The sequence below is a fragment of the Dama dama genome, unplaced genomic scaffold (genome assembly GCF_033118175.1).
Source record: "Dama dama isolate Ldn47 unplaced genomic scaffold, ASM3311817v1 ptg000182l, whole genome shotgun sequence".
NCBI classification, from domain to species: Eukaryota; Metazoa; Chordata; class Mammalia; order Artiodactyla; family Cervidae; genus Dama; species Dama dama.
Window position 1 is genome coordinate 696,958 of NW_026870982.1, and position 24,033 is coordinate 720,990.

Genomic DNA, 24,033 nt, shown 5'->3' on the forward strand with positions numbered 1-24,033 from the left:
ATATGAAAAGCTTGAAAAGATGTCACAAATATGAGGAGCATGACACGGTCTGAAAAATTGAAGGATCATGAAGCGGGGTTCAAAAACATGAAGAGCCTGAAAACGTTTGAAAAATATGAAGAGCTTCAAAGGTGTGAAAAACATGAAGAGCTTCAAAAGCTGTCAAAAATGAGATAAGCATGAAACGGTTTGAAAAATAGGAGGAGCATGAAACCGTGTCAAAAACATGAAGAGCCTGGAAAGGTGTGAAAAATGAAGAGCTTCAAAAGGTGTGAAATACATGAGGAGCATGAAACGGTCTGAAAAATAGGAGGAGCATGAAGCGGTGTTTAAAAACATGAAGAGCCTGAAAAGGTGTGAAAAATATGAAGAGCTTCAAAACGTGTCAAAACTATGAGGGGTATGAAACGGTCTGAAAATAGGAGCAGCATGAAACGGTGTTCAAAAACATGAACAGCCTGAAATGCTGTGAAAAATATGAAGAGCTTCAAAAGGTGTCAAAAATAGGAGGAGCATGAAACGGTCTGAAATATAGGAGGAGCATGAAGCGGTGTTCAAAAACATGAAGAGCGTGAAATGGTGTAAAAAATATGAAGAGCTTCAAAAGGTGTCAAAAATATGAGGAGCATGAAACTGTCTGAGAAATAGGAGGAGCATGAGGTGGTGCTTAAAAACATGAAGAGCCTAAAAGGTGTGAAAAATAAGAAAAGCTTCAAAAGATGTCACAAATATGAGCAGCATGAAACGGTCTGAAAAATAGGAGGAGCATGAAACCGTGTCAAAAACATGAAGAGCCTGGAAAGGTGTGAAAAATGAAGAGCTTCAAAAGGTGTGAAATACATGAGGAGCATGAAACTGTCTGAGAAATAGGAGGAGCATGAGGTGGTGCTTAAAAACATGAAGAGCCTAAAAGGTGTGAAAAATAAGAAAAGCTTCAAAAGATGTCACAAATATGAGGAGCATGAAACGGTCTGAAAAATAGGAGGAGCATGAAACCGTGTCAAAAACATGTAGAGCCTGGAAAGGTGTGAAAAATGAAGAGCTTCAAAAGGTGTGAAATACATGAGGAGCATGAAACGGTCTGAAAAATAGGAGGAGCATGAAGCGGTGTTTAAAAACATGAAGAGCCTGAAAAGGTGTGAAAAATATGAAGAGCTTCAAAACGTGTCAAAACTATGAGGGTTATGAAACGGTCTGAAAATAGGAGCAGCATGAAACGGTGTTCAAAAACATGAACAGCCTGAAATGCTGTGAAAAATATGAAGAGCTTCAAAAGGTGTCAAAAATAGGAGGAGCATGAAACGGTCTGAAATATAGGAGGAGCATGAAGCGGTGTTCAAAAACATGAAGAGCGTGAAATGGTGTGAAAAATATGAAGAGCTTCAAAAGGTGTCAAAAATATGAGGAGCATGAAACGGTGTGAAAAAAGGAGGACCACAAGTGGTGTTCAAAAACATGAAGTGTCTGAAAAGGTGTGAAAAACATGAAGAGCTTCAAAAGGTGTCAAAAATATAAGGAGCATGAAACGGTCTGAAAAATAGGAGGAGTATGAAGCGGTGTTAAAGAGCATGACGAGCCTGAAAAGGTGTGAAATATATGAAGAGCTTGAAAAGGTGTCAAAAATATGAGGAGCATGAAACGGTCTGAAACATAGGAGGAGCATGAAAGGGTCTTAAAAAACATGAAGAGCTTCAAAAGGTGTGAAACATATAAAGAGCTTCCAAAGGTGTCAAATATATGAGGAGCAGGAAACGGTCTGAAAAATAGGAGGAGCATGAAGTGGTGTAGAAAAACATGAAGACCCTGAAAAGGTGTGAAAAATATGAAGAGCTTCAAAATGTGTCAAAATATGAGGAGCATGAAACTGTCTGAAATATAGGAGGAGCATGAAAAGGTGTTAAAAAACATGAAGAGCTTCAAAAGGTGTGAAACATATGAGGAGCATGAAGCGGTCAGAAAAATAGGAGGAGCATGAAACGGTGTTAAAAAACATGAAGAGCTTCAAAAGGTGTGAAACATATGAAGAGCTTCAAAAGGTGTCAAAAATATGAGGAGCATGAAACGGTCTGAAAAATAGGAGAAGAATGAAGTGGTGTTGAAAAACATGAAGAGCCTGAAAAGGTGTGAAAAATATGAAGAGCTTCAAAAGGTGTCAAAAATATGAGGAGCATGAAACGGTCTGAAAAATAGGAGGAGCATGAAGCGGTTTTGAAAAACATGAAGAACCTGAAAAGGTGTGAAAAATATGAAGAGCTTCAAAAGGTGTCAGTAATATGAGGAGCATGAACGGTGTGAAAAATTGGAGGAGCATGAAGCAGTGTTGAAAAACATGAAGAGCCTGAAAAGGTGTGAAAAATATGAAGAGCTCCAAAGGTGTCAAAAATATGATGAGCATGAAACAGTCTGAAAATTAGGAAGAGCATGAATTGGTGTTCAAAAACAGGAAGAGCCTGAAAAGGGGTGAAAAATATGAAGAGCTTGAAAAGTCGTCAAAAATATGAGGAGCATGTAACGGTCTGAAAAACAGGGGGAGCATGAAGCGGTGTTGAAAAACATGAAGAGCCTGAAAAGGTGTGACAAATATGAAGAGTTTCAAAAGGTTTGAAAAATATGGGGAGCATGTAACGGTCTGAAAAACAGGGGGAGCATGAAGTGATGTTGAAAAAAAAGAAGAGCCTGAAAACGTGTGAAAAATATGAAGAGCTTCAAAAATATGAAAAATATGAAAAGATTCAAAAGGTGTGAAAAATATGAAGAGCTTCAAAGATGTCAAAAATGAGATGAGCATGAAACGGTCTGAAAAATAGGAGGAGCATGAAGCGGTGTTGAAAATCATGAAGAGCCTGAATAGGTGTGAAAAATAGGCAGAGCTTCAAAAGGTGTCAAAAATATGAGGAGAATGAAACGGTCTGAAAAATACGAGGAGCATGAAGTGGTGTTGAAAAACATGAAGAGCCTAAAAGGTGTGAAAAATATGAAGAGCTTCAAAAGGTGTGAAAAATATGAAGAGCTTCAAAAGGTGTCAAAAATATGAGCAGCATGAAACGGTCTGAAAAATAGGAGGAGCATGAAGTTGTGTTGAAAAACAAGAAGAGCCTGAAAAAGTGTGAAAAATATGAAGAGCTTCAAAACGTGTAAAAAATAGGAGGAGCATGAAACGGGTTGAAAAATAGGAGGAGCATAAAGCGGTGTTCAAAAACATGAAGAGCCTGAAAAGGTGTGAAAAATATGAAGAGCTTCAAAAGGTGTAAAAAATATGAAGAGCTTCAAAAGGTGTCAAAAATGAGATGAGCATGAAACGGTCGGAAAAATAGGAGGAGCATGAAGCGGTGTTCAAAAAAATGCAGAGACTGAAAAATTGTGAAAAATATGAAGAGCTTCAAAAGGTGTAAAAAATATGAGGAGCATGAAACGGGTTGAAAAATAGGAGGAGCATGAACCAGTGTTCAAAAACATAAAGAGCATGAAAAGGTGTGAAAAACATGTAGAGCTTCATAAGGTGTCAAAATTAGTTTAGCATGAAAGGGTCTGAAAAATAGGAGGAGCATGAAGTGGTGTTGAAAACATGAAGAGCCTGAAAAGGTGTGAAATATACGAAGAGCTTCAAAAGGTGCGAAAAATATGAAGTGCAACAAAAGTTGTCAAAAATGAGATGAGCATGAAAAGGTCTGAAAAATAGGAAGAGCATGAAGTGGTATTGAAAAACATGAAGAGCCTGAAAACGTGTGAAAAATATGAAGAGCTTCAAAAATATGAAAAACATGAAGAGATTCAAAAGGTGTGAAAAATATGAAGAGCTTCAAAAGATGTCAAAAATGAGATGAGCATGAAACGGTCTGATAAATAGGAGGAGCATTAAGCGGTGTTGAAAATCATGAAGAGCCTGAAAAGGTGTGAAAAATAGGCAGAGCTTCAAAAGGTGTCAAAAATATAAGGAGAATGAAACGGTCTGAAAAATACGAGGAGCATGAAGTGGTGTTGAAAAACATGAAGAGCCTGAAAAGTTGTGAAAAATATGAAGAGCTTCAAAAGGTGTCAAAAATATGAGGAGCATGAAACGGTCTAAAAAATAGGAGGAGCGTAAGCGGTGTTCAAAAACATGAACAGCCTGAAAAGGTGTGAAAAGAATGAAGAGCTTCAAAAGGTGTGAAAAATATGAAGAGCTTCAAAAGGTGTCAAAAATTAGATTAGCATGAAAGGGTCTGAAAAATAGGAGCAGCATGAAGTGGTGTTGAAAAACATGAAGTGCCTGAAAAGGTGTGAAATATATGAACAGCTTCAAAAGGTGTGAAAAATATGTAGAGCTTCAAAAGGTGTGAAAAATATGAAGAGCTTCAAAATTTGTCAAAAATGAGATGAGCATGAAACGATCTGAAAAATAGGAAGATTATGAAGCGGTGTTCAAAAACATGGGGAGCCTGAAAAGGTGTGAAAAATATGAACAGCTTCAAAAGGTGTCAAACATATGAGGAGCATCAAACGGTTTGAAAAATCGGAGGAGCATTAAACGGTGTTCAAAAACATGAAGAGCCTGAAATGGTGTGAAAAATATGAAGAGCTTCAAAAGGTGTCAAAAATAGGAGGAGCATGAAACGGTCTGAAAAATAGGAGGAGCATGAAGCGGTGTAAAAAACATGAAGACCCTAAAAGGTGTGAAAAATATGAAGAGCTTCAAAAGGTGTCAAAAATATGAGGATCATGAAACAGTCTGAAAAATAGGAGGAGCATGAAGCGGTGTTCAAAAACATGCAGAGCCTGAAAAGGTGTGAAAAATATGAAGAGCTTCAAAAGGTGTGAAAAATACGAGGAGCATAAAACGGTCTGAAAAATAAGAGAAGCATGAAGTGGTGATGAAAAACATGAAGAGCCTGAAAACGTGTGAAATATATGAAGAGCTTCAAAATGTGTCAAAAATATGAGGAGCATGAAACGGTGTGAAAAATAGGAGGACCACAAGTGGTGTTCAAAAACATGAAGAGCCTGAAAGGGTGTGAAAATTTTGAGGAGATTCAAAAGGTATCATAAATATGAGGAGTATGAATCGGTCTGAAAAATATGAGGAGCATGAAGTGGTGTTGAAAAACATGAAGAGCCTGAAAAAGTGTGAAAAATATGAAGAGCTTCAAAAGGTGTCAAAAATATGACGAGCATGATTCAGTTTGAAAAATAGGAGGAGCATGAAGTGGTGTTGAAAATCATGAAGAACCTGAAAAGTTGTGAAATATATGAAAAGCTTCAAAAGGTGTCAAAAATATGTGTAGATTGTAACGGTCTGAAAAATAGGAGGAGCATGAAGCGCTGTTGAAAAACATTAAGAGCCTGAAAAGGTGTGAAATATATGAAGAGCTTCAAAAGGTGTCAAAAATATGAGGAGCATGAAACTCTCTGAAAAGTAGGAGGAGCATGAAACGTTGTTGAAAAACATGAAGAGCCTGAAAAGGTGTGAAAAATATGAAGATCTTCAAAATGTGCGAAAAATATGAGTAGCATGAAACGGTCTGAAAAATAGGAGGGTCATGAAGCGGGTTTGAAAAAATTGAAGAGCCTGAAAATGTGTGAAATATATGAAGAGCTTCAAAAGGTGTCAAAAATATGAAGAGCATCAAAGGGTCTGAAAAATAGGAGGAGCATGAAGCGGTGTTCAAAAACATGAAAAGCCTGAAAAGGTGTGAAAAATATGAGGAGCATGAAACGGTCTAAAATATAGGAGGACCATGAATTGGTGTTGAAAAACATGAAGATCATGAAAAGGCGTGAAAAATATGAAGAGATGCAAAATGTGTGAAAAATATGAGGAGCATGAAATGGTGTTCAAAAACATGAAAAGGTGTGAAAAATATGAAGAGCTTCAAAAGGTGTGAAAATTATGAGGAGCATGAAAAATAGGAGGAACATGAAGCATTGTTGAAAAACGTGAGGAGCATGAAAATGTTTGAAAAATGGGAAGAGCTTCAAAAGGTGTCAAAAATATGAGTAGCATGAGACGGTCTGAAAAATAGGAGGAGCATGAAGCGATGTTGAAAAACATGAAGCGCATGAAAAGGTGTGAAATATATGAAGAGCTTCAAAAGATGTCAAAAATAATAGGAACATGAAACGTTCTGAAAAATAGAAGGAACATGAAGCGGTGTTCAAAAGCATGAAGAGCCTGAAAAGGTGTGAAAAATATGAAGAGCTTCAAAAGGTGTGAAAAATATGAGGAGTATGAAACGTTCTGAAAAATAGGAGGATCATGAAGCGGTGTTCAAAAACGTGAAGAGCCTGAAAATATGTGAAATATATGAGGAGCATGAAACGGTCTGAAAAATAGAGGAGCATGAAGTGGTATTGAAAAACATGAAGAGCCTGAAAATGTGTGAAAAATATGAAGAGCTTCAAAAGGTGTCAAAAATATGAGGAGCATGACACGATCTGAAAAATAGGAGGAACATGAAGCGGAGTTCACAAAAATGAAGAGCCTGAAAAGGTGGAAAAAATATGAAGAGCTTCAAAAGGTCTCAAAAATTTGAGGAGCATGAAACGGTCTGAAAAATAGGAGGAGCGTGAAGCGGTGTTCGAAAACATGAAGAGTTGAAAAGGTGTGAAAAATATGAAGAGCTTCAAAAGGTTGGAAATACATGAGGAGCATGAAACGGTCTGGAAAATAGGACAAGCATGAAACGATCTGAAAAATGGGAGGATCATGAAGCGGTGTTGAAAAACATGAATAGCCTGAAAAGGTGGGTAAAATATGAAGAGCTTCAAAAGGTGTGAAATACATGAGGAGCATGAGACGGTTTGAAAAATAGGAGGAGCATGAAAGGGTGTTCAAAAACATTAAGAACCTGAAAAGGTGTGAAAAATATGAAGAGCATCAAAAGGTTGAAAATACATGAGGAGCATGAAACGGTCTGGAAAATAGGACAAGCATGAAACGATCTGAAAAATAGGAGGAGCATGAAGCGGTGTTGAAGAACATGAAGAGCCTGAAAAGGTGTGAAAAATATGAAGAGCTTCAAAAGGTGTCAAAAATATGAGGAGCATGAAACAGTCTGAAAAATAGGAGGAGCATTAAACGGTGTTCAAAAAAATGAAGAGACTGAAATGGTGTGAAAAATACGAAGAGCTTCAAAAGGTGTCAAAAATAGGAGGAGCATGAAACGATCTGAAAAATGGGAGGAGCATGAAGCGGTGTTGAAAAACATGAAGAGCCTGAAAAGGTGTGAAAAATATGAAGAGCTTCAAAAGGTGTCAAAAATATGAGGAGCATGAAACGGTCTGAAAATTAGGAGGAGCAAGAAACGGTGATCAAAAACATGAAGAGCCTGAAAATGTGTGAAAAATATGAAGGGCTTCAAAAGGTGTGAAAATTATGAGGAGCATGAAACGGTCTGAAAAATAGGAGGAGCATGAAGCGGTGTTCAAAAACATGAAGAGCCTGAAAAGTTGTCAAAAATATGAAGAGCTTCAAAAGTTTGGAAATATATGAGGAGCATGAAACGGTCTGAAAAAAAGGACAAGCATGAAGCGGTGTTGAAAAACATGAAGAGCCTGAAAATGTGGGTAAAATATGAAGAACTTCAAAAGGTGTAAAAATATGAGGAGCATGAAACGGTCTGAAATATAGGATGAGCATGAAGCGGTGTTGAAAAACATGAAGAGCCTGAAAAGGTGTGAAAAACATGAAGAGCTTCAAAAGGTGTCAGTAATAGGAGGAGCATGAAACGGTCTGACATATAGGAGGAGCATGAAGCGGTGTTGAAAAACATGAAGAGCCTGAAAAGGTGTGAAAAACATGAAGAGCTTAAAAGTTGTGAGAAATATGAAGAGCTTCAATAGGTGTCAAAAATGAGACGAGCATGAAACGGTCTGGAAAGTAGGACGAGCATGAAGCGGTGTTGAAAAACATGAATAGCCTAAAAAGGTGTGAAAAATATGAAGAGCTTCAAAAAGTGTCAAAAATATGAAGAGCATGAAACTGTCTGAAAAATAGGAGGAACATGAAGTGGTGTGAAAAACATGAACAGCCTAAAAAGGTGTGAAAAATATGAAGAGCTTCAAAACGTGTCAAAAATATGAGGAGCATGAAACGGTCTGAAAAACAGGAGGATCATGAAGCCGTGTTGAAAAACATCGGGAGCCGGAAAACATGTGAAAAATATGAACAGCTTCAAAAGGTGTCAAAAATATGAGGAGCATGAAACGGTCTGAAAAATAGGAGGAGAATGAAACTGTGTTAAAAAACATGAAGAGCTTCAAAAGGTGTGAAACATATGAGGAGCATGAAACGGTCTGAAAACTAGGAGGAGCATGAAACGGTGTTAAAAAACATGAAGAGCTTCAAAAGGTGTTAAAAATATGAGGAGCATGATACGGTCTGAAAAATAGGAGGAGCATTAAGCGGTGTTGAAAAACATGAAGTGCCTGAAAAGCTGTGAAATTAAGACAAGCTTCAAAAGGTGTGAAAAATATGAGGGGCATGAAACTGTCTGAAAAATAGGAGGAGCATGAAGTGGTGTAGAAAAACATCAAGAGCCTGAAAAGCTGTGCAATTATGTCAAGTTTCAAAAGGTGTGAAAAATATGAGGAGCATGAAACTGTCTGAAAAATAGGAGGAGCATGAAGCGGTGTTGAAAAACATGAAGAGCCAGAAAATGTGTGAAAAATATTAAGAGCTTCAGAAGGTGTCAAAAATATGAGGAGAATGAAACGGTCTGAAATATTGGAGGAGCAAGAAACGGAGTTCAAAAACATGAAGAGCCAGAAAAGGTGTGAAAAATATGAAGAGCTTCAAAGGTTGTCAAAAATATGAGGAGCATGAATGGTCTAAAAAATACTAGGAGCATGAAGCGGTGTTCAAAAACATGAAGAGCCTGAAAAGGTGTGAAAAATATGAAGAGCTTCAAAAGGTGTCATATATATGAGGAGCATGAAACTGTCTGAAAAATAGGAGGAGCATGAAGTGGTATTCAAAAACATGAAGAGCCAGAAAAGTTGTGAAAAATATGAAGAGCTTCAAAAGTGTCAAAAATATAAGGAGCATGAAACGGTCTGAAAAATAGGAGGAGCATGAAGCGGTATTCAAAAACATGAAGACCCTGAAAAGTTGTGAAATTATGTCAAGCTTCAAAAGATGTGAAAAATATGAGGAGCAGGAAACGGTCTGAAAAATAGTAGGAGCATGAAGCGGTGTTAAAGAATATGAAGAGCCTGAAAAGGTGTGAAATATATGAAGAGCTTCAAAAGGTGTCAAATATATGAGGGGCAGGAAACGGTCTGAAAAATAGGAGGAGCATGAAGCCGTGTTGAAAAACAAGAAGAGCCTGAAAAGGTGTGAAAAATAAGAAGAGCTTCAAAAGGTGTCAAAAATATGAGGAGCAGGAAACGGTCTGAAAAATAGGAGGAGCATGAAGTGGTGTAGAAAAACATGAAGTCCCTGAAAAGATGTGAAAAATATGAAGAGCTTCAAAAGGTGTCAAAATATGAGGAGCATGAAACTGTCTGAAATATAGGAGGAGCATGAAAAGGTGTTAAAAAACATGAAGACCCTGAAAAGGTGTGAAAAATATGAAGAGGTTCAATATTGTCAGAAATGAGATGAGCATGAAATGGTCTGAAAGATAGGAGGAGCATGAAGCGGTGTTGAAAAACATGAAGAGCCTGAAAAGGTGTGAAAAATATGAAGTGCTTCAAATGGTGTGAAATACATGAGGAGCTTGAAAAGGTCTGAAAAATAGGAGGAGCATGAAATCTTGTTCAAAAACATGAAGAGCCTGAAAACGTGTGAAAAATATGAAGAGCTTCAAAAATATGAAAAACATGAAGAGATTCAAAAGGTGTGAAAAATATGAAGAGCTTCAAAAGATGTCAAAAATGAGATGAGCATGAATCGGTCTGATAAATAGGAGGAGCATGAAGCGGTGTTGAAAATCATGAAGAGCCTGAAAAGGTGTGAAAAATAGGCAGAGCTTCAAAAGGTGTCAAAAATATAAGGAGAATGAAACGGTCTGAAAAATACGAGGAGCATGAAGTGGTGTTGAAAAACATGAAGAGCCTGAAAAGTTGTGAAAAATATGAAGAGCTTCAAAAGGTGTCAAAAATATGAGGAGCATGAAACGGTCTAAAATATAGGAGGAGCATAAGCGGTGTTCAAAAACATGAACAGCCTGAAAAGGTGTGAAAAGAATGAAGAGCGTCAAAAGGTGTGAAAAATTTGAAGAGCTTCAAAAGGTGTCAAAAATTAGATTAGCATGAAAGGGTCTGAAAAATAGGAGCAGCATGAAGTGGTGTTGAAAAACATGAAGTGCCTGAAAAGGTGTGAAATATATGAACAGCTTCAAAAGGTGTGAAAAATATGTAGAACTTCAAAAGGTGTGAAAAATATGAAGAGCTTCAAAATTTGTCAAAAATGAGATGAGCATGAAACGATCTGAAAAATAGGAAGATTGTGAAGCGGTGTTCAAAAACATGGGGAGCCTGAAAAGGTGTGAAAAATATGAACAGCTTCAAAAGGTGTCAAACATATGAGGAGCATGAAACGGTTTGAAAAATCGGAGGAGCATTAAACGGTGTTCAAAAACATGAAGAGCCTGAAATGGTGTGATAAATATGAAGAGCTTCAAAAGGTGTCAAAAATTTGAGGAGCATGAAACGGTCTGAAAAATAGGAGGAGCGTGAAGCGGTGTTCGAAAACATGAAGAGTTGAAAAGGTGTGAAAAATATGAAGAGCTTCAAAAGTTGTGAAAAATATGAAAAGCATGAAACAGTCTGAAAAATAGGAGGAGTATGAAGCGGTGTTGAAAAACATGAAGAGTCTGAGAAGGTGTGAAAAACATGCAGAGCTTCAAAAGATGTCAAATATATGAGGATCATGAAAATTTCTGAAGAATACGAGGAGCATGAAGCGGTTTTGAAAAACAGGAAGAGCCTGAAAAGGTGTGAAAAATATGAAGCGCTTCAAAAGGTGTCAAGAATATGAGGAGCATGAAACGGTCTGAAAAATAGGAGGAGCATGAAGCGGTGTTGAAGAACATGAAGAGCCTGAAAAGGTGTGAAAAATATGAAGCGCTTCAAAAGGTGTCAAAAATATGAGGAGCATGAAACGGTCTGAAAAATAGGAGGAGCATGAAGTGGTGTTGAAAAACATGAAGAGCCTAAAAAGGTGTGAAAAATATGAAGAGCTTCAAAACGCGTCAAAATATGAGGAGCATGAAACGGTCTGAAAAACAGGAGGATCATGAAGCCGTGTTGAAAAACATGGGGAGCCTGAAAAGGTGTGAAAAATATGAAGAGCTTCAAAAGGTCTCAAAAATATGAGGAGCATGAAATGGTCTGAAAAATAGGAGAAGCATGAAACGGTGTTCAAAAACATGAAGAGCCTGAAAAGCTGTGAAAAATATGAACAGCTTCTAAAGGTGTGAAATAAATGAGGAGCATGCAACGGTCTGAAAAATAGGAGGAGCATGAAGCAGTGTTCAAAAACATGAAGAACGGGAAAAGATTTGAAAAATATGAAGAGCTTCTAAAGGTGTGAAATAAATGAGGAGCATGCAACGGTCTGAAAAATAGGAGGAGCATGAAAGGGTGTTCAAAAACATTAAGAACCTGAAAAGGTGTGAAAAATATGAAGAGCTTCAAAAGGTTGGAAATACATGAGGAGCATGAAACGGTCTGAAAAATAGGACAAGCATGAAACGATCTGAAAAATGGGAGGATGATGAAGCGGTGTTGAAAAACATGAATAGCCTGAAAAGGTGGGTAAAATATGAAGAGCTTCAAAAGGTGTGAAATACATGAGGAGCATGAGACGGTTTGAAAAATAGGAGGAGCATGAAAGGGTGTTCAAAAACATTAAGAACCTGAAAAGGTGTGAAAAATATGAAGAGCTTCAAAAGGTTGGAAATACATGAGGAGCATGAAACGGTCTGGAAAATAGGACAAGCATGAAACGATCTGAAAAATAGGAGGAGCATGAAGCGGTGTTGAAGAACATGAAGAGAATGAAAAGGTGTGAAAAATATGAACAGCTTCAAAAGGTGTCAAACATATGAGGAGCATGAAACGGTTTGAAAAATCGGAGGAGCATTAAACGGTGTTCAAAAACATGAAGAGCCTGAAATGGTGTGATAAATATGAAGAGCTTCAAAAGGTGTCAAAAATAGGAGGAGCATGAAACGGTCTGAAAAATAGGAGGAGCATGAAGCGGTGTAAAAAACATGAAGACCCTAAAAGGTGTGAAAAATATGAAGAGCTTGAAAAGGTGTCAAAAATATGAGGATCATGAAACAGTCTGAAAAATAGGAGGAGCATGAAGCGGTGTTCAAAAACATGCAGAGCCTGAAAAGGTGTGAAAAATATGAAGAGCTTCAAAAGGTGTGAAAAATACGAGGAGCATAAAACGGTCTGAACAATAAGAGAAGCATGAAGTGGTGATGAAAAACATGAAGAGCCTGAAAACGTGTGAAATATATGAAGAGCTTCAAAATGTGTCAAAAATATGAGGAGCATGAAACGGTGTGAAAAATAGGAGGACCACAAGTGGTGTTCAAAAACATGAAGAGCCTGAAAGGTTGTGAAAATTTTGAGGAGATTCAAAAGGTATCATAAATATGAGGAGTATGAATCGGTCTGAAAAATAGGAGGAGCATTAAACGGTGTTCAAAAACATGAAGAGCCTGGAAAGGAGTGAAAAATATGAAGAGCTTCAAAACGTGTCAAAATATGAGGAGCATGAAACTCTCTGAAAAATAGAAATAGCATGAAGTGGTGTTCAAAAACAAGAAGAGCCTGTAAAGGTGTGAAAAATATGAAGAGCTTCAAAAGGTGTGAAAAATATGAGGAGCATGATACAGCTTGAAAAATAGGAGGAGCATGAAGCCGTGTTGAAAAACATGAAGAGTCTGAAAACGTGTGAAAATATGAAGAGCTTCAAAAATATGAAAAATATGAAGAGCTTCAAAAGGTGTGAAAAATATGAAGAGCTTCAAAAGGTGTCAAAATGAGATGAGCATGAAACGGTCTGCAAAATAGGAGGAGCATGAAATGGTGTTCAAAAACATGAAGAGCCTGAAAAGGTGTGAAAAATATGAAGAGCTTAAAAAGGTGTCAAAAATATGAGGAGCATGAAACGGTCTGAAAAAGAAGAGGAGCATGAAGCGGTGTTGAAAAACATGAAGAGCCTGAAACGATGTGAAAAATATGAAGAGCGTCTAAAGGTGTCAAAAATATGAGGAGCATGAAACGGTCTTAAAAATACGAGCAATATGAAGTGGTGTTGAAAAACGTGAAGAGCCTGAAAAGGTGTGAAATATATGAAGAGCTTCAAAAGGTGTGAAAAATATGAGGTCCAAGAAACGGTCTGAAAAATAGGAGGAGCATGAAGCAGTGTTGAAAAACATGAAGAGCCTGAAAAGGTGTGAAAAATATGAAGAGCTTCAAAAGGTGTCAAAAATAGGAGTAGCATGAAACGGTCTGAAAAATAGGAGGATTATGAACGGTGTTCAAAAACATGAAGAGCCTGAAAAGGTGTGAAAAAAATGAAAAGCCTCAAAACCTGTCAAAAATATGAGGAGCATGAAACGGTTTGAAAAATAGCAGGAGCATGAAGTGATGTTGAAAAACATGAAGAGTCTGAAAACGTGTGAAAATATGAAGAGCCTCAAAAATATGAAAATATGAAGAGCTTCAAAAGGTGTGAAAAATATGAAGAGCTTCAAAAGGTGTCAAAATGAGATGAGCATGAAACGGTCTGAAAAATAGGAGGAGCATGAAGTGGTTTTGAAAAAATTAAAAAGCCTGAAAAGGTGTGAAATATATGAAGAGCTTCAAAACGTGTGAAAATATGAGGAGAATGAAACGGTCTGCAAAATAGGAGGAGCATGAAATGGTGTTCAAAAACATGAAGAGCATGAAAAGGTGTGAAAAATATGAAGAGCTTCAAAAGGTGTGAAATACATGAGGAGAATTAAACGGTCTGAAAAATAGGAGGAGCATGAAGCGGTGTTCAAAAACATGAAGAGCCTGAAAAGGTGAGAAAAATATGAAGAGCTTCAAAAAGTGTCAAGAACATGAGGAGCATGAAAAGGTCTGAAAAATAGGAGGAGCATGAACTGGTGCTGAAAAACATGAAGAGCCTGAAAAGGTGTGCAAAATATGAAGAGCTTCAAAAGTTGTAAAAAATGAGAGCAGCATGAAACGGTCTGAAAAATAGGAGGAGCATGAAGTGGAGCTGAAAAACATGAAGAGCCTGAAAAGGTGTGCAAAATATGAAGAGCTTCAAAAGGTGTGAAATACATGAGGAGCATGAAACGGTCTGAAAAATAGGAGGAGCATGAACTGGTGCTGAAAAACATGAAGAGCCGGAAAGTGTGAGAAATAGGAAGAGCTTCAAAAGGCGTGAAAAATATGAAGAGCTTCAAAAGGTGTCAAAAAATAGATGAGCATGAAACTGTCTGAAAAATAGGAGGAGCATGAAGTGGTGTTGAAAAAAATGAAGAGCCTGAAAAGGTGTGAAATATATGAAGAGCTTCAAATGGTGTCAAGAATATGAGGAGAATGAAGCGGTCTGAAAAATAGGAGGAGCATGAAGCGGTGTTGAAAAACATGAAGCGCCTGAAAAGGTGTGAAAGAAATGAAGAGTTTCTAAAGGTATCAAAAATATGAGGAGTAAGAAAGGGTCTGAAAAATAGGAGGAGCATGAAGCGGTGTTCAAAACATGAAGAGCCTGAATAGGTGTGAAAAATATGAAGAGCCGCAAAAGGTGTCAAAATGAGATGAGCATGAACCGGTCTGAAAAATAGGAGGAGCATGAAGTGATGTTGAAAAAAATGAAAAGCCTGAAAAGGTGAGAAATATATGAAGAGCTTTAAAAGGTGTAAAAATATGAGGAGAATGAAACGGTCTGCATAATAGGAAGAGTATGAAATGGTGTTCAAAAACATAAAGACCATGAAAAGGTGTGAAAAATATGAAGAGTTTCAAAAGGTGTGAAATACATGAGGAGGAATAAACGGTCTGAAAAATAGGAGGAGCATGAAGCGGTGTTCAAAAACATGAAGAGCCAGAAAAGGTGTGAAAAATATGAAGAGCTTCAAAGGTTGTCAAAAATATGAGGAGCATGAATGGTCTAAAAAATACTAGGAGCATGAAGCGGTGTTCAAAAACATGAAGAGCCTGAAAAGGTGTGAAAAATATGAAGAGCTTCAAAAGGTGTCATATATATGAGGAGCATGAAACTGTCTGAAAAATAGGAGGAGCATGAAGTGGTATTCAAAAACATGAAGAGCCAGAAAAGTTGTGAAAAATATGAAGAGCTTCAAAAGTGTCAAAAATATAAGGAGCATGAAACGGTCTGAAAAATAGGAGGAGCATGAAGCGGTATTCAAAAACATGAAGACCCTGAAAAGTTGTGAAATTATGTCAAGCTTCAAAAGATGTGAAAAATATGAGGAGCAGGAAACGGTCTGAAAAATAGTAGGAGCATGAAGCGGTGTTAAAGAATATGAAGAGCCTGAAAAGGTGTGAAATATATGAAGAGCTTCAAAAGGTGTCAAATATATGAGGGGCAGGAAACGGTCTGAAAAATAGGAGGAGCATGAAGCCGTGTTGAAAAACAAGAAGAGCCTGAAAAGGTGTGAAAAATAAGAAGAGCTTCAAAAGGTGTCAAAAATATGAGGAGCAGGAAACGGTCTGAAAAATAGGAGGAGCATGAAGTGGTGTAGAAAAACATGAAGTCCCTGAAAAGATGTGAAAAATATGAAGAGCTTCAAAAGGTGTCAAAATATGAGGAGCATGAAACTGTCTGAAATATAGGAGGAGCATGAAAAGGTGTTAAAAAACATGAAGACCCTGAAAAGGTGTGAAAAATATGAAGAGGTTCAATATTGTCAGAAATGAGATGAGCATGAAATGGTCTGAAAGATAGGAGGAGCATGAAGCGGTGTTGAAAAACATGAAGAGCCTGAAAAGGTGTGAAAAATATGAAGTGCTTCAAATGGTGTGAAATACATGAGGAGCTTGAAAAGGTCTGAAAAATAGGAGGAGCATGAAATCTTGTTCAAAAACATGAAGAGCCTGAAAACGTGTGAAAAATATGAAGAGCTTCAAAAATATGAAAAACATGAAGAGATTCAAAAGGTGTGAAAAATATGAAGAGCTTCAAAAGATGTCAAAAATGAGATGAGCATGAATCGGTCTGATAAATAGGAGGAGCATGAAGCGGTGTTGAAAATCATGAAGAGCCTGAAAAGGTGTGAAAAATAGGCAGAGCTTCAAAAGGTGTCAAAAATATAAGGAGAATGAAACGGTCTGAAAAATACGAGGAGCATGAAGTGGTGTTGAAAAACATGAAGAGCCTGAAAAGTTGTGAAAAATATGAAGAGCTTCAAAAGGTGTCAAAAATATGAGGAGCATGAAACGGTCTAAAATATAGGAGGAGCATAAGCGGTGTTCAAAAACATGAACAGCCTGAAAAGGTGTGAAAAGAATGAAGAGCGTCAAAAGGTGTGAAAAATTTGAAGAGCTTCAAAAGGTGTCAAAAATTAGATTAGCATGAAAGGGTCTGAAAAATAGGAGCAGCATGAAGTGGTGTTGAAAAACATGAAGTGCCTGAAAAGGTGTGAAATATATGAACAGCTTCAAAAGGTGTGAAAAATATGTAGAACTTCAAAAGGTGTGAAAAATATGAAGAGCTTCAAAATTTGTCAAAAATGAGATGAGCATGAAACGATCTGAAAAATAGGAAGATTGTGAAGCGGTGTTCAAAAACATGGGGAGCCTGAAAAGGTGTGAAAAATATGAACAGCTTCAAAAGGTGTCAAACATATGAGGAGCATGAAACGGTTTGAAAAATCGGAGGAGCATTAAACGGTGTTCAAAAACATGAAGAGCCTGAAATGGTGTGATAAATATGAAGAGCTTCAAAAGGTGTCAAAAATTTGAGGAGCATGAAACGGTCTGAAAAATAGGAGGAGCGTGAAGCGGTGTTCGAAAACATGAAGAGTTGAAAAGGTGTGAAAAATATGAAGAGCTTCAAAAGTTGTGAAAAATATGAAAAGCATGAAACAGTCTGAAAAATAGGAGGAGTATGAAGCGGTGTTGAAAAACATGAAGAGTCTGAGAAGGTGTGAAAAACATGCAGAGCTTCAAAAGATGTCAAATATATGAGGATCATGAAAATTTCTGAAGAATACGAGGAGCATGAAGCGGTTTTGAAAAACAGGAAGAGCCTGAAAAGGTGTGAAAAATATGAAGCGCTTCAAAAGGTGTCAAGAATATGAGGAGCATGAAACGGTCTGAAAAATAGGAGGAGCATGAAGCGGTGTTGAAGAACATGAAGAGCCTGAAAAGGTGTGAAAAATATGAAGCGCTTCAAAAGGTGTCAAAAATATGAGGAGCATGAAACGGTCTGAAAAATAGGAGGAGCATGAAGTGGTGTTGAAAAACATGAAGAGCCTAAAAAGGTGTGAAAAATATGAAGAGCTTCAAAACGCGTCAAAATATGAGGAGCATGAAACGGTCTGAAAAACAGGAGGATCATGAAGCCGTGTTGAAAAACATGGGGAGCCTGAAAAGGTGTGAAAAATATGAAGAGCTTCAAAAGGTCTCAAAAATATGAGGAGCATGAAATGGTCTGAAAAATAGGAGAAGCATGAAACGGTGTTCAAAAACATGAAGAGCCTGAAAAGCTGTGAAAAATATGAACAGCTTCTAAAGGTGTGAAATAAATGAGGAGCATGCAACGGTCTGAAAAATAGGAGGAGCATGAAGCAGTGTTCAAAAACATGAAGAACGGGAAAAGATTTCAAAAATATGAAGAGCTTCTAAAGGTGTGAAATAAATGAGGAGCATGCAACGGTCTGAAAAATAGGAGGAGCATGAAAGGGTGTTCAAAAACATTAAGAACCTGAAAAGGTGTGAAAAATATGAAGAGCTTCAAAAGGTTGGAAATACATGAGGAGCATGAAACGGTCTGGAAAATAGGACAAGCATGAAACGATCTGAAAAATGGGAGGATGATGAAGCGGTGTTGAAAAACATGAATAGCCTGAAAAGGTGGGTAAAATATGAAGAGCTTCAAAAGGTGTGAAATACATGAGGAGCATGAGACGGTTTGAAAAATAGGAGGAGCATGAAAGGGTGTTCAAAAACATTAAGAACCTGAAAAGGTGTGAAAAATATGAAGAGCTTCAAAAGGTTGGAAATACATGAGGAGCATGAAACGGTCTGGAAAATAGGACAAGCATGAAACGATCTGAAAAATAGGAGGAGCATGAAGCGGTGTTGAAGAACATGAAGAGACTGAAAAGGTGTGAAAAATATGAACAGCTTCAAAAGGTGTCAAACATATGAGGAGCATGAAACGGTTTGAAAAATCGGAGGAGCATTAAACGGTGTTCAAAAACATGAAGAGCCTGAAATGGTGTGATAAATATGAAGAGCTTCAAAAGGTGTCAAAAATAGGAGGAGCATGAAACGGTCTGAAAAATAGGAGGAGCATGAAGCGGTGTAAAAAACATGAAGACCCTAAAAGGTGTGAAAAATATGAAGAGCTTGAAAAGGTGTCAAAAATATGAGGATCATGAAACAGTCTGAAAAATAGGAGGAGCATGAAGCGGTGTTCAAAAACATGCAGAGCCTGAAAAGGTGTGAAAAATATGAAGAGCTTCAAAAGGTGTGAAAAATACGAGGAGCATAAAACGGTCTGAACAATAAGAGAAGCATGAAGTGGTGATGAAAAACATGAAGAGCCTGAAAACGTGTGAAATATATGAAGAGCTTCAAAATGTGTCAAAAATATGAGGAGCATGAAACGGTGTGAAAAATAGGAGGACCACAAGTGGTGTTCAAAAACATGAAGAGCCTGAAAGGTTGTGAAAATTTTGAGGAGATTCAAAAGGTATCATAAATATGAGGAGTATGAATCGGTCTGAAAAATAGGAGGAGCATTAAACGGTGTTCAAAAACATGAAGAGCCTGGAAAGGAGTGAAAAATATGAAGAGCTTCAAAACGTGTCAAAATATGAGGAGCATGAAACTCTCTGAAAAATAGAAATAGCATGAAGTGGTGTTCAAAAACAAGAAGAGCCTGTAAAGGTGTGAAAAATATGAAGAGCTTCAAAAGGTGTGAAAAATATGAGGAGCATGATACAGCTTGAAAAATAGGAGGAGCATGAAGCCGTGTTGAAAAACATGAAGAGTCTGAAAACGTGTGAAAATATGAAGAGCTTCAAAAATATGAAAAATATGAAGAGCTTCAAAAGGTGTGAAAAATATGAAGAGCTTCAAAAGGTGTCAAAATGAGATGAGCATGAAACGGTCTGCAAAATAGGAGGAGCATGAAATGGTGTTCAAAAACATGAAGAGCCTGAAAAGGTGTGAAAAATATGAAGAGCTTAAAAAGGTGTCAAAAATATGAGGAGCATGAAACGGTCTGAAAAAGAAGAGGAGCATGAAGCGGTGTTGAAAAACATGAAGAGCCTGAAACGATGTGAAAAATATGAAGAGCGTCTAAAGGTGTCAAAAATATGAGGAGCATGAAACGGTCTTAAAAATACGAGCAATATGAAGTGGTGTTGAAAAACGTGAAGAGCCTGAAAAGGTGTGAAATATATGAAGAGCTTCAAAAGGTGTGAAAAATATGAGGTCCAAGAAACGGTCTGAAAAATAGGAGGAGCATGAAGCAGTGTTGAAAAACATGAAGAGCCTGAAAAGGTGTGAAAAATATGAAGAGCTTCAAAAGGTGTCAAAAATAGGAGTAGCATGAAACGGTCTGAAAAATAGGAGGATTATGAACGGTGTTCAAAAACATGAAGAGCCTGAAAAGGTGTGAAAAAAATGAAAAGCCTCAAAACCTGTCAAAAATATGAGGAGCATGAAACGGTTTGAAAAATAGCAGGAGCATGAAGTGATGTTGAAAAACATGAAGAGTCTGAAAACGTGTGAAAATATGAAGAGCCTCAAAAATATGAAAATATGAAGAGCTTCAAAAGGTGTGAAAAATATGAAGAGCTTCAAAAGGTGTCAAAATGAGATGAGCATGAAACGGTCTGAAAAATAGGAGGAGCATGAAGTGGTTTTGAAAAAATTAAAAAGCCTGAAAAGGTGTGAAATATATGAAGAGCTTCAAAACGTGTGAAAATATGAGGAGAATGAAACGGTCTGCAAAATAGGAGGAGCATGAAATGGTGTTCAAAAACATGAAGAGCATGAAAAGGTGTGAAAAATATGAAGAGCTTCAAAAGGTGTGAAATACATGAGGAGAATAAAACGGTCTGAAAAATAGGAGGAGCATGAAGCGGTGTTCAAAAACATGAAGAGCCTGAAAAGGTGAGAAAAATATGAAGAGCTTCAAAAAGTGTCAAGAACATGAGGAGCATGAAAAGGTCTGAAAAATAGGAGGAGCATGAATTGGTGCTGAAAAACATGAAGAGCCTGAAAAGGTGTGCAAAATATGAAGAGCTTCAAAAGTTGTAAAAAATGAGAGCAGCATGAAACGGTCTGAAAAATAGGAGGAGCATGAAGTGGAGCTGAAAAACATGAAGAGCCTGAAAAGGTGTGCAAAATATGAAGAGCTTCAAAAGGTGTGAAATACATGAGGAGCATGAAACGGTCTGAAAAATAGGAGGAGCATGAACTGGTGCTGAAAAACATGAAGAGCCGGAAAGTGTGAGAAATAGGAAGAGCTTCAAAAGGCGTGAAAAATATGAAGAGCTTCAAAAGGTGTCAAAAAATAGATGAGCATGAAACTGTCTGAAAAATAGGAGGAGCATGAAGTGGTGTTGAAAAAAATGAAGAGCCTGAAAAGGTGTGAAATATATGAAGAGCTTCAAATGGTGTCAAGAATATGAGGAGAATGAAGCGGTCTGAAAAATAGGAGGAGCATGAAGCGGTGTTGAAAAACATGAAGCGCCTGAAAAGGTGTGAAAGAAATGAAGAGTTTCTAAAGGTATCAAAAATATGAGGAGTAAGAAAGGGTCTGAAAAATAGGAGGAGCATGAAGCGGTGTTCAAAACATGAAGAGCCTGAATAGGTGTGAAAAATATGAAGAGCCGCAAAAGGTGTCAAAATGAGATGAGCATGAACCGGTCTGAAAAATAGGAGGAGCATGAAGTGATGTTGAAAAAAATGAAAAGCCTGAAAAGGTGAGAAATATATGAAGAGCTTTAAAAGGTGTAAAAATATGAGGAGAATGAAACGGTCTGCATAATAGGAAGAGTATGAAATGGTGTTCAAAAACATAAAGACCATGAAAAGGTGTGAAAAATATGAAGAGTTTCAAAAGGTGTGAAATACATGAGGAGGAATAAACGGTCTGAAAAATAGGAGGAGCATGAAGCGGTGTTCAAAAACATGAAGAGTCTGAAAAGGTGTGAAAAATATGAAGAGTTTCTAAAGGTGTCAAAAATATGAGGAGCATGAAACGGTCTGAAAAATGGGAGGAGCATGAAATGGTGTTCAAACACATGAAGAGCCTGAAAGGTGTGAAAAATATGAAGAGCTTCAAAAGGTGTGAAAAAGATTAGGTGCAAGAAACGGTCTGAAAAATAGGAGGAGCATGAAACGGTTTGGCAAAACATGAAGAGTCTGAAAAGGTGTGAAAAATATGAACAGCTTCAAAAGGTGTCAAACATATGAGGAGCATGAAACGGTTTGAAAAATCGGAGGAGCATTAAACGGTGTTCAAAAACATGAAGAGCCTGAAATGGTGTGATAAATATGAAGAGCTTCAAAAGGTGTCAAAAATAGGAGGAGCATGAAACGGTCTGAAAAATAGGAGGAGCATGAAGCGGTGTAAAAAACATGAAGACCCTAAAAGGTGTGAAAAATATGAAGAGCTTGAAAAGGTGTCAAAAATATGAGGATCATGAAACAGTCTGAAAAATAGGAGGAGCATGAAGCGGTGTTCAAAAACATGCAGAGCCTGAAAAGGTGTGAAAAATATGAAGAGCTTCAAAAGGTGTGAAAAATACGAGGAGCATAAAACGGTCTGAACAATAAGAGAAGCATGAAGTGGTGATGAAAAACATGAAGAGCCTGAAAACGTGTGAAATATATGAAGAGCTTCAAAATGTGTCAAAAATATGAGGAGCATGAAACGGTGTGAAAAATAGGAGGACCACAAGTGGTGTTCAAAAACATGAAGAGCCTGAAAGGTTGTGAAAATTTTGAGGAGATTCAAAAGGTATCATAAATATGAGGAGTATGAATCGGTCTGAAAAATAGGAGGAGCATTAAACGGTGTTCAAAAACATGAAGAGCCTGGAAAGGAGTGAAAAATATGAAGAGCTTCAAAACGTGTCAAAATATGAGGAGCATGGAACGGTCTCAAAAATAGGGGGAGCATGAAATGATCTGAAAAATAGAAGGAGCATGAAGCGGTGTTCAAAAACATGAAGAGCTTGGAAAGGTGTGAAAAATATGAAGAGCTTCAAAAGGTTTCAAAAATATGAGGAGCATGAAACGGTCTGAAATATAGGAGGAGCATGAAGCGGTGTTCAAAAACATGAAGAGCCTGAAAAGGTGTGAAAAATAGGAAGAGCTTCAAAAGGTGTGAAATACATGAGGAGAATGAATCGGTCTCTAAAATAGGAGAAGCATGAAGCGGTGTTCAAAAACAAGAAGAGCCTGGAAAGGTGTGAAAAATACAAAGAGCTTCAAAAGGTGTGAAAAATATGAGGAGCATGAAAAGGTCTAAAAAATAGGAGGAGCATGAAGTTGTGTTCAAAAACATGAAGATCCTGAAAAGTTGTAAAAAATATGAAGAGCTTCAAAAGGTGTCAAAAATATGAGGAGCATGAAACGGTCTGAAAAATACGAGGAGCATGAAACGCTGTTGAAAAACATGAAGAGCTTCAAAAGGTGTGAAAAATATGAAGAGCTTCAAAAGTTGTCAATAATAAGAGGTGCATGAAAAGTCCTGAAAAATATGAGGAGCATGAAACTCTCTGAAAAATAGGAGGAGCATGAAGCGGTCTTGAAAACCAAGAAGAGCCTGAAAACGTGTGAAAAATATGAACAGCTTCAAAAGCTTTCAGAAATACGAGGAGCATGAAACGGTCTGAAAAATAGGAGGAGCATGAAGCGGTGTTGAAAAACATGAAGAGCCTGAAAAGGAGTGAAAAATATGAAGAGCTTCAAAACGTGTCAAAATATGAGGAGCATGAAACGGTCTCAAAAATAGGGGGAGCATGAAATGATCTGAAAAATAGAAGGAGCATGAAGTGGTGTTCAAAAACATGAAGAGCCTGGAAAGGTGTGAAAAATAGGAAGAGCTTCAAAAGATGTGAAATACATGAGGAGAATGAAACGGTATCTAAAATAGGAGGAGCATGAAGCGGTGTTCAAAAACATGAAGAACCTGGAAAGGTGTGAAAAATACAAAGAGCTTCAAAAGATGTGAAAAATATGAGGAGCATGAAAAGGTCTAAAAAATAGGAGGAGCATGAAGTTGTGTACAAAAACATGAAGATCCTGAAAAGTTGTAAAAAATATGAAGAGCTTCAAAAGGTGTCAAAAATATGAGGAGCATGAAACGGTCTGAAAAATAGGAGGAGCATGAAACGCTGTTGAAAAACATGAAGAGCTTCAAAAGGTGTGAAAAATATGAAGAGCTTCAAAAGTTGTCAATAATAAGAGGTGCATGAAATGTCCTGAAAAATATGAGGAGCATGAAACTGTCTGAAAAATAGGAGGAGCATGAAGCGGTCTTGAAAACCAAGAAGAAGCTGAAAACGTGTGAAAAATATGAAGAGCTTCAAAAGCTTTCAGAAATACGAGGAGCATGAAACGGTCTGAAAAATAGGAGGAGCATGAAGCAGTGTTGAAAAACATGAAGAACCTGAAAAGGAGTGAAAATTATGAAGAGCTTCAAAACGTGTCAAAATTTAAGGAGAATGAAACGGTCTCAAAAATAGGGGGAGCATGAAATGGTCTGAAAAATAGGAGGAGCATGAAGCGGTGTTGAAAAACATGAATTCCTTGAAAAGGTGTGAAAAATATGAAGAGCTTCAAAAGGTGTGAAATACATGAGGAGCATGAAACTCTCTGAAAAATAGA